Source organism: Balaenoptera acutorostrata, chromosome 20 (assembly GCF_949987535.1).
Source record: "Balaenoptera acutorostrata chromosome 20, mBalAcu1.1, whole genome shotgun sequence".
Classification (NCBI taxonomy): domain Eukaryota; kingdom Metazoa; phylum Chordata; class Mammalia; order Artiodactyla; family Balaenopteridae; genus Balaenoptera; species Balaenoptera acutorostrata.
In genome coordinates this window covers 39,101,058-39,111,633 of record NC_080083.1, presented here as the reverse complement: position 1 = coordinate 39,111,633, position 10,576 = coordinate 39,101,058, and positions in this window count along the sequence as shown.

Below are 10,576 nucleotides of genomic sequence, written 5' to 3'. Positions count from 1 at the left end.
GCCGCCAGCCGCTCTTCTGGCGCTGACCCTGAGAACGCCCCAGACACGGGTGACGTCACAGGAGGCGCCGGCGGGCGCCGACACGTCAGTAGACAGGCTGGCGGGGCGGAGCCAGGCGGGGGAGAGGCGACTGGGGGGTGGGGGAGAGAAACGGAGGAAGCAAGTAGGGGCTCCGTGACCCTCTCGGTCGTTTCCCGGTGCCCCCGACTCCCACCACGGCCTGCAGCCCGGCTCCCGCTGTCCCTCGGCCCCTCCGCACAGCCACCACGGGATCGAGCCTTTCACGCGGTGCGGAAAACCCAATTCTTCCCATGGACTTCAGTTGCCCGGTGGCCCCTGCTTGTCCCCTACACGGGCCGGGTGACCTCCCCGCCCACCAGTTCCCAGATGAGCCAAGCTTTTACCCCGACTTGGGGACTTGGGGCCTTCTCACACTGTTTCAGTCCTTGGAGATGCCGCCCTTGACCCCCAATTTAAAGTAGCCTTCTTGGGCTTCCCTGGTGGTGCAGTGGTTAAGAATCCGCCTGCCAATGCAGGGCACACGGGTTCGAGCCCTGGTCCGGGAAGATCCCACATGCTGCGGAGCAACTAAGCCCGTGAGCCACAACTACTGAGCCCATGTGCCACAGCTAGTGAAGCCCACGCGCTTAGAGCCTGTCTGTGCTCTGCAGTAAGAGAAGCCACTGCAATGAGAAGCCCGCGCACCGCAACGAAGAGTAGCTAGCCCCCGCTCGCTCGCTGCAACTAGAGGAAGCCCACGCCTGGCAACAAAGACCCAATGCAGCCAAAAATAAATCATAATAAATAAAATAAATATAAAAAAATCTTAAAACAAATAAAGTAGCCCTCTCTGTTATCTCAACTTTATAAATGCACCCAGTATATTTTTTTCCAGAGTCCTAACGCATTCTGGAATTATTATGTTTGTTTAAGTGGTTGGCTGCTGTCAAGCTCTCTGAGAGAATATAAACGCTGTGAGAGCAGGGCTGGCTTGTCCTTTGTCCCCATCCCAACTCAAAGTTTAGCACATAGCAGTGGCTCAGAAACTGTGTGTGGAATAATGAAGGGGCTCTAGAGCGGGACAGAACTGGATTCCAATGTCAGCTTTCCCTGTTTCCTAGCTGTGTGTTCTTGGGCCAGTCCCTTGACCTCTCTGAGCTACAGTTTTCTCACGTAAAATGGAGGTCATAATGCTTCCCACACAGGGCCGCTGTAAGGGTTAACTGAGAGTATGCATTTAAACTACCCAACACAGTACCCTCCATAAACTGTAGGGACGTCTCAGTCAATTCTCAAAATCATGCCAGGGTTGGGGAGATGCACTGTGTACCCATTTTACAGATGGAAAAACTGAGCTCCACCAAGGAAGAGGATATAAGTTGACTAACCAGAAGCACAATTTGAACCTGGTTCTCCCAAGTCCAAGGCCAGGGCTCTTTGGACCCTGTCTCCTGGGACATTTCTGAGCTTTGCTGCAGTATACCCCAGACAGAGAAGGAGCTAGGGAGGATGCCAGTAGGGCTGTTCACTCCCTGGGCTCCCTATGTGTTCTCCACTACTGGGCCTCTCCCAGGGGCATAGCCCCTTCTCCATGCCCCTCTAGACCTTCCCTCCTCTTATGATTGACACATCCTCCATGACCAGCCCCTCCTCTCCTGCTCTCAGTGGCCTAGGCACCAACCTCCTTCCACCCTCCAGGGAGTCCCCAGTTCAGTTCACTTCATGAACGTTTACTGAACGTTTATGATACTCCAGGCTGGGGACTGTGTCATCTGGGCCCTCCAGGAAGCAGACAACAGATGGAGATAGGAGTGCAAGAGGTTTATTGTGAGAAGGGTGGGGGAGGAAGCAGGACCAGGCTGGGAGAGCCTCAGACTGTGTTGCAGATCTGACAAAGTCTTGGCCAACCCAGTGTGGACCTCCGGGAAAAGAATGTTCATTCAGAGGTTGTCAGCTAACTGCCCTCCTTGCAGGAGAACAGCAAGCTCTTTCTTGAAGGGAGATAGGACCAGTTCACATCCATGGCTGCCACTGGAACTCTGAGATATGGAGGAAAGTAAACATCTCCTCTTGTTCTTAGGAGCTTAGGGTCCACTCTAGCGCACAAGACAAACACTCATGAAACTGTTATCCATGCAGTCAGCTTCCAGAAGGTCTTGGAACTTTGGGAAGTTACACAGCTGGTGGGTAGCCTGGCTGGGAGTGGGAGAGAGGCCTGAGGGCTGTTCAGGGAGGGTACAGTGTAGGTTAAAGGACAAGGGAAGAAGGGAGAGGGAGAGGGGCGTGGTCAGGCAGGTACACAACCTGGCAGGGCTCTGCCACCAGCCCCTGAGTGACCTTGGGCAGGTGCCTCGCCTTTCTGTGTCTCCATATCACCATCCTCATCATGAAGTTATTGGACCAGATCTGAGCTGGTTAACCTTTTGAGAATCTGATGAAAGCTAGGAAACTTCTCCCCAGAAATGTACATTTGATTTTTAATTGTGGTAAAATACATGTAACATAAAATTCACCATTTTAATGAACACAATTCAGTGGCACTTAGTACATTCACGATGTCGTGTAACCATCACCATTTTCTAGTTCCAGAACTTTTTCCTCATCCCAAAAGAAACCCTGTATCCAGTCACTCCCCATTCCTCCCCACCCCTCAGCCCCTGGCAACCACTTATTTACTTTTCTGTCTTTTTTGATTTGCCTATTCTGGATATTTCCTATAAATGGAATGGTACAATATTTGGCCTTTTGTGTCTGACTACTTTTACTAGGTATAATGTAAAGGTTCATCAATGTTGTGGCACATGTCAGTACTTCATTCCCTTTTATGGTTGGACAATATTTCATTGTATAGGTGGTATACCATATTTTGTTTATTCATTCATCTGCACATTTGGTTTTGCATATGATTTTGCACTCAGTTCCAGGGATTCCCTGAAGTTCACTTGCGTGGCCCTGGCGTGGGGTGGGCTCAGTTCAGGGTGCCTTAGAAAAAGTGTTGGGCCATCTGAAAGTGGGTTTCCAACTCTAATGTATGTGCTCATGGGCTAGGGATTAATCACAACTTGGGAAAGGCAGGATGTAAATGCTAGGCGAACCTTCTTAGGGGAGTAGCATTTGAGGTGGGCCGCTAAAGACAAGAGTTCAACAGGCAGGTCGGGTGGCAGGCACTCCCCATGAGGACACAGCAGGAGCCAATCCCAGAGGGGATAAAGCACAAGTTCAGGGGACAGTGTCATTTAGCCACTGCAGTCTCCTCCTAGCACGGCAGCTCTGAGCAATCTCCTCAAGCCCGGAGAGGATGAGGTGGCTGGTTTGATAGAAGACATGACATCAATTATTGCTTCATGTCTCTGTTTATTTCCACGCAGCCAGGTGCCAGGCCTGTGGGCAGCTACTCTTTGCTGAGGCTAAACAGCCTCCCTAAATAGAAAGTGTGTTTCTTCCACAGGCTGCATCACCCCTTTCCAGGGACAGCCACCCTCCCAAAGCCTGAGGCTGCAGCAGTCTGTCTGAAGACCCTCGCATCTAGCTCACCCCCTTCAGGTCTGGCTCCCTCCTCCTAGTCCATCCTAAAGCTTGTCTTACCTCCACATACACGCCTGTCCCTGTCCCCTATCATCTGCATTGCCCCCCTCCTTACATCTGGACTTCCCCCCATACAGCTGGCTCACTCTCCACATCTGTCTCATTCCCCTTAAAATCTGGCTGCCCCCTTAAATGACTCATCACACCACTCCCCTTCTTACTAGAAACTTGCTCAGCTAACATGCAGCAGGAGTCTCACATACTTCTTGGCCCTGAAGTCAGGCCACAGCTGGACACTTCCCAGGATGAACTGACTTCAGCTTCAGGAACGATGCTCAGACTCCGGGCACCACCTCCAGGCTCAAATTGCTCTTCCTCCCTTCTGGGGAAGGACGCAGGGGAAATGTTTTGGAGGCCACATAGAATAGGGGTTAGGAGCAAGGGGTCTTTAGAGTAAAACATGGGTTTGCATCTCAACGTTGCCCCGTCCTAGGCCGTCCGTCTCCTCTTTAGGGTGGGACAGTGCTGGTCTCACAGGGTTGCCGTCACCCTCTAATGTCTCATCCTGTTCTGCTACCCTTAGAATCCTTATCCCAATTTCTGTATGGTCTGTCTGTCTGCCCCCACTAAAGCGTAAGGTCCAAGGGAGAAGCAGCAGCCTTGCCTGGCAGATTCAGGGATGTATCCCAGTTCCTGGAGTGGTGTCTGGTACATGCAGGCCATCAGTAGAGGATAGGGATGGGGGAAACCTAGAGAAACGTCAATGGGTTCATGGTAGCTGCCTTCCAGTACCTGTGGGACAGGAAGAGAGCCTAGCTCCTCCAGAGCAGCAGCGCTCAAAGGCAAAACCGTAAACCACAGTGACACATCCCTGGGAGGTTTGCAGCACGACTTGCCTAAGAATCAGAGCTCCCTCCTCGTGCGGGAGTCTCATCGCAGGCCCTGGGACCACCTGCTTGGGCTGCTGGTAAGGACGTGTCTGAGATAGATGGACATCGAGTTCTGGGGCTCTGGGCTGAGGCTCTCCGCCAAAAGGAAGGTTCTCTGCCCGAGCCCCCATCCTTTCTCCTTGTCCTGATCAGGAGAAGGCTGCTTGCTAGGGACAGGGTCCGGGCCCAGGGAACGGCTCCCCTTGGGGCCTTCATCCTCTAGATTGTGGGGGTACCTGCAGAATGGCCCCATTCCACCAGTGAGGACACTGTTCTAGTGGCCCATGGCCTAGAACTGGGGCTGCTGGAGGATGAGGTGGGAGGAGGCTGAATTAAAAGCCCTGGGCCTGAGTTTCTTTCAAGCTGTGCAACCCAGGCCCTATGCCTCCCCCTCTGAGTCTCATCTACTCCCTTGCAGAAGGGGCTCAACACTGTCTTCATTGACTTCCCAGGATCAATGCGAGAAAAAAAGAAAAAAAAGTGTATAAGTACTCTGAAAACTGTACAGATGAAAGGGATTCTAGTTAAGGCCCAGAACCCTCAAACCCACTAGATAATTTCTCTCTTAGTGCAGTAAGCAGAATAATGGCTCCCCAAAGATGTCCACATCCTTATCGCCAGAAGCTGTGAATTTGTTACCTTGCAAGGCAAAAAGGACTTTGCAGATGTGATTAAGGATTTTGAGATGGGGAGATGATCGTGAATTATCCAGATGGTCCCAATGGAATCACAAGGGTCCTTCTAAGAGGGAGGCAGGAGGGTCAGAGTCAGAGAAGGAGATGTGATGATGGAAGCAGAGGTCGAAGTGACACGGCCAGGAGCCAAGAAAGGCCGCAGCCTTTAGGAGCTGGAAAAGACAAGGAACAGATTCTGTCCTAGAGCCCCCAGAGGAACACAGCTCTGCTCACACCTGATTTTAGCCATTTCAGACTTCTGACCTCCAGAACTGTAAGATAATAAATTTGTGTTGTTTTAAGTCACTAAGTTTGTGGTAATTTGTTATGGCAACAATAGGAAATTAATATAGATAGAGTCATACAAACACTTTCAAATCTGATACTCCAACTCTTTTTCAATATTCCTTCTCAGTCAATGAAAGCTTCTGTGGTTACCAAGTTAGCTCAGGACTCCCATGTTATCATTAACTAGAGCACTGCTTATCCTGAGTTCCATTTTAGCAGAGCATGCCAAACTTGACACACCCAAGTTAGAACCCCTGCTCAATAATTTTCCAGCTGGGTGACCTTGGGCCAGGTCACTTAACTTCTGGAGTTGTGAGAATTAAAGATGATTCCACTCAAAAACTCTTTCCTTTCACAGAAGTTAAGGGTTGTATCTAGGGTTGCCAGATAAAATACAAAATGCCCGATTAAATTTGAATTTCAGATAAAACAAATAGTTTTTTAGTATAACTATGTTCCATGAAATATTTCATTGTTATGAACTTATTCATTCAAAACTTATTCATTGTTTTATCTGAAATTCAAATATAACTGGGTATATTTTTATTTGCTAAATCTGTCAACCTTAGTCTTGTTCCAGGTCACATAGCTTGTAAGCAACAGAGCTAAGCCTCAGTCTCAGAACTTTCAACCCCAAGGTCAATAAGCACCCTGCTCCATCACAGGCCTGGCTTTGAGCAGATTAGCTTAGCCACATAGTAGCCTGGATTTACAACCCAATTAAGGCTTCAAAAACAAATGAAGTTTGAGTTTTGAAAATTCATTTCATATCTTAAAAATATATAAAGTGATTATGAAATAAAAATTTAAAACAACAAATAAATGCTTATATTTATTATATATGTACATACGTATAAAGTGTGTAAAATCAACACTGAGTATGAAAAATGAAAGAAGAAACTGCATGCCAAAATGCTTTAATGTATATTAAGAATGTGAATGTATCTCTAACATGCCTTGCAGGACTTTTTTCCTTTTGCCTATGTGGACCAACCCATAAGACCAGCGGAGTTTAAATGGCAACTAACCTTACTGGGGGTTTATCATGGACTGGGCAGCCTTCTAAGCACTTTATGTGTACTGACTTCTGTTTTTTAAAATTGAAATATAATTCACACAACATAAAATTTTATATAACATAAAATTTACCCTTTAAAGTGTACAATTCAGTGGTTTTTACTATATTCACAAGGTTGTGCCACCACCACCACTGTCTAGTTCCAGAACATTTCCATCACCCCAAAAAGGAACTGTATCTCTCAACAGTCACTCCCCACTCCCTTCTGTCTTCAGCCCCTGGCAAATACCACTCTATTTTCTGTCTCTATGGATTTGCCTGTCCTGGACACTTCACAAACAGGAAATCATACAATATGTGGCCTTTCGTGGCTGCTTTCTTTCACGTAGCATAATGTTTTCAAGGTTAAATCCACATAGCACATATTGGTACTTCGTCTCTTTTTATTGCTGTATTGTAATATTTCACTGTATTAATATACCATGCTTTATTTATCCATTTATCAGTTGATGAGCATTTGAGTTCTTTCCACATTGTGACTATTGTGAATAATGCTGCTATGAACTTTTATTTGTATATAAGTTTTTGTGTGGACATATGTTTTTTAACTCTCTTGGGTACATATCTAGGAGTAGGCTTGTCGGGTCACATAGTAATTCTATATTTAACTCTTTGAGGAACTGCCAGACTGTTTTCCACAGCAGCTGCATCATTTTGCATTCCCACCAGCAGCGTGTGAGGGTTCCAATTTTTCCATGTACTTGCCAACACTTATTTTCCTTTTTTAAAATTATAACTACCTTAGTGGGTGTGAAGTGGTATCTCATTGCGGTTTTGATTTGCAGTTCCTTAATGGCTAATAATGTTGAGCAGCTTTTCATGTGCTTTTTGTCCATTTGTATATCTCCTTTGGAGAAATGTCTATTCAAATCCTTTGCCCATTTTTTAATTGGGTTGTTTGTCTTTTGGTTGTTGAGTTGTAGGAGTTCTTTATATATTCTGGATATTACACCCTTTTGAGATATACGATTTGCAAATATTTTCTCCCATTCTGTGGTTTTCTTTTCACTTTCTTGATAGTGTCCTTTGACACATAAGATTTTTAATTTTGATGAAATCTAACATATATTTTCTCTGGTTGTTTTAGCTATGTGTCCTAAGTTCTTGAAAGTTTACAACAACCATGTGAGGTAGAGCACTCCCATTTTACAGTTGAGGAAATTGGGATATAGAAGGTGAAGCACCTTGTTCAAGATTAAGCAGCTAACAAGCGGCAGGGCTGAACACAAGCACTCCTACTCTGGGACCCGGGCGGGAATCATTCACGCTCCTGCGCTCAAACTCAATTTAAGGAGTAGGATCCTTAAATTGTCCCTGGACCTTCAGACCTTATTCAGGATTAGGACAGCCTACCTGACAGTTGTCATAGCTCACCTTTTATTGTTCATGAATTAATCTGAAGGGTCAGTACAGGGTTGGGGGGGTGGGATACTGAGGGCAGTGGGGAACAATGGCAGCTTCCCCAGTGATGTAAAGCAGCCTCTGTGAGCCAAGGCCCTGCCCACCTTGTCTCCCATCATGGCTGCCAAGGCCTCAGACAGGGGATCTGGCTTCTCACTTCGGTCCTAATCAAAATAAGAAAGGTCAGCCAAGAAAGTGAGGCCTGTGTAAGCTGGGTCAGGTTCAAGGGCAAGGGGAAGCCCCAAGCTGAGTCAGGGATAGCAGGAATGGAGGTAAGGAGGCCCAAGGTCTTGGAGAGGATGAGGAGCAATGGGCACCAGGAGAGACCTGATCCAGAGGTAGGGGCAAAGGAAAGGCACACTCTGGTGGGAGTGTCTCCCGGGTGTCAGGGTCCTGGAGGCAGGTAGGGGCAGCCCCACCTGCATAGGTCAGCCACCTGAGGAATGGGGCCATTCCAGTCTGACCTGCTGGGGGAGGGCAAGGAGCACTGGTCTGAGGAGTCACCTAGTGAGGGACATTCCTCCTACTATGGGCGCCACTGCCTGGAGGCTGTCCTGTGGCCCACACCCACCTGAAAGGCAGCAAGTTCTACACTGGGCCAGGGTGGGAATTTTCCAGAAGCCCAGGGCTACCTACTGACAAGTTTCAGCATCGCAAAGAAATGACAGGTCTCTTTCTGTCTTGTCAGGAACCAGGAATTCTTGCTTGGAGCCTCCTTCCTTAGGGCTAGCATGCCCAGGAAACTGTAAATCACGATGAAGACACTAATAGTAATAACTACCACTTTGTCAAATGTGCACTTTGTGCCAGGAACTGCACTAGGCTCTTTCCATCCATTCATCCATCCATCATCTCCAACCCTACAAAAACCCTGAGGAAGGCATGGTCCCTGCTTTCAGAGGTGAGGAAATGCAGACACACAGGGTGAGTGACTTAAATAAGGCTACCAGCTAGTAATGCTACTGGCCCCTCACGGAGGCATTGCTGTAGCAGTCCCTCAGGCCACACCCCAGGAGCCTGACCACCACCTAACCTCACCGCCCACCCCCGAGGAAGTAGGAAGAAGGGGCTACTGCTCAGGCTGGTTGTGAAATGGGGGCTGTGACCCAAAAGGAAGAGGCAGGGCCAAGTGGTTTTGACAGACACAGTGGCCGAGGGCTGCTGCCTTCTCTCATTCACTACTCAGAGAGCCCAGCACAGGAAGCAACTCTGACACTGGCTGGTCCAGAGTTTCTGAAATACGTCTGAGCATCAGGCTCACTGGACAGCGTTTAAAAATACAGATCCCTGGATACAGAGATTTGGATTCTATAGATCTTAGCGGGGCCCAGGAATGCACATTTCATGGAACCTCTGGTACTTCTGATGCAGAGCCAGGTTTGAGAACCTGGGGCTGGTCCAACCCCTTCACTAAACAGTAGAGAAAACCCAATCTCAGTTCAGGGAAGTCCTACAGGTGGGAAGCAGCAGAGTAGAGATTTGGTCCCAGGTGGACACAGCCATCAACATTAGACTGCCTCTCCTGGGAGGAGAAAGCCAACTTGAAAGTTGACCATATTTCTGGAGCCCGGAACTGACAGAAAAAGTCACAGGGCAAAACATGGACTCAAAATATAAATATTTGAAATTTATAGAAAACTCACTTCCAAAAAAGTAAATATCTATGAAAGATAAAAAGGACAGCATACTGGAAGCAATACTTGCAGTGAATAAGACAAAGAGTTAATATACTTGTAATTATTTATCTATGTAAACAATTCATTCAACTTGATCAGGAAATCATTAAGGCTAAATAAGCAAATGGCTAAATGAAAATAAGCAAAGAGCTTAAATGTGCACAGAACACAATAGTTAGTAAACAAATATTTAATGGAGAACATTTGATTTGGTTGATAAACTTTAAAATGTAAATTGAAACAAGGTACCATTAACACATTAGATTATTTTTTAAACTATATTTTTATATATGTACTTATATGTGTAAATTCATAGGAATGGATTGGGGGGACTTCCCTGGCGGTCCAGTGGTTATAACTCCACACTCCCAATGAAGGGGGCTCGGGTTTGATCCCTGGTCAGGGAACTAAGATCCCGAATGCTGCACAGCGTGGCCAAAAAACAAAACAAAAAAGAAAGAAGAAAAAAAAAGAAAAGGATTGGGAAGTTGTTTTCTGATTGCCTCAATATCTAGTCTCACCCTTTTTTTATTAACCAAGCCCTTCTTTTATGAGGAATGGTGAGGAAGCAGCAACATGCTAATTACCTGGAACACAGACATGATGGCTGGAGCTCCAGGGACTATATTAGACCATGTGGAGATCTTAGGGATGGATGCTACGAAATGAGGATACAGAGCACAGAGCCTGTGTTCTTCATGACCAATGACCATGGGTCCATTATGCTAGCCCTGAAATGCTTTGTCTAGACTTCTTTTATGCGGAAGAAAAATACATTTATTTGCTTAAGCTTATGTTACTTTGATTTTCTGTCATGTGCAGTTGAACCTAAACTTAACTGATACACACATCAAACCTATGCGGAAGTGTAAAAGGGACTATGCTATGGTATTACTTACATTTATTATTATTTTTTTTTACATTAAGAATGTATTGATGTATTATTTATATAAGCATCTGTTTTGGAGCCTCAGTGAACTCAGCTTGAGTATGAGCCCCATCACC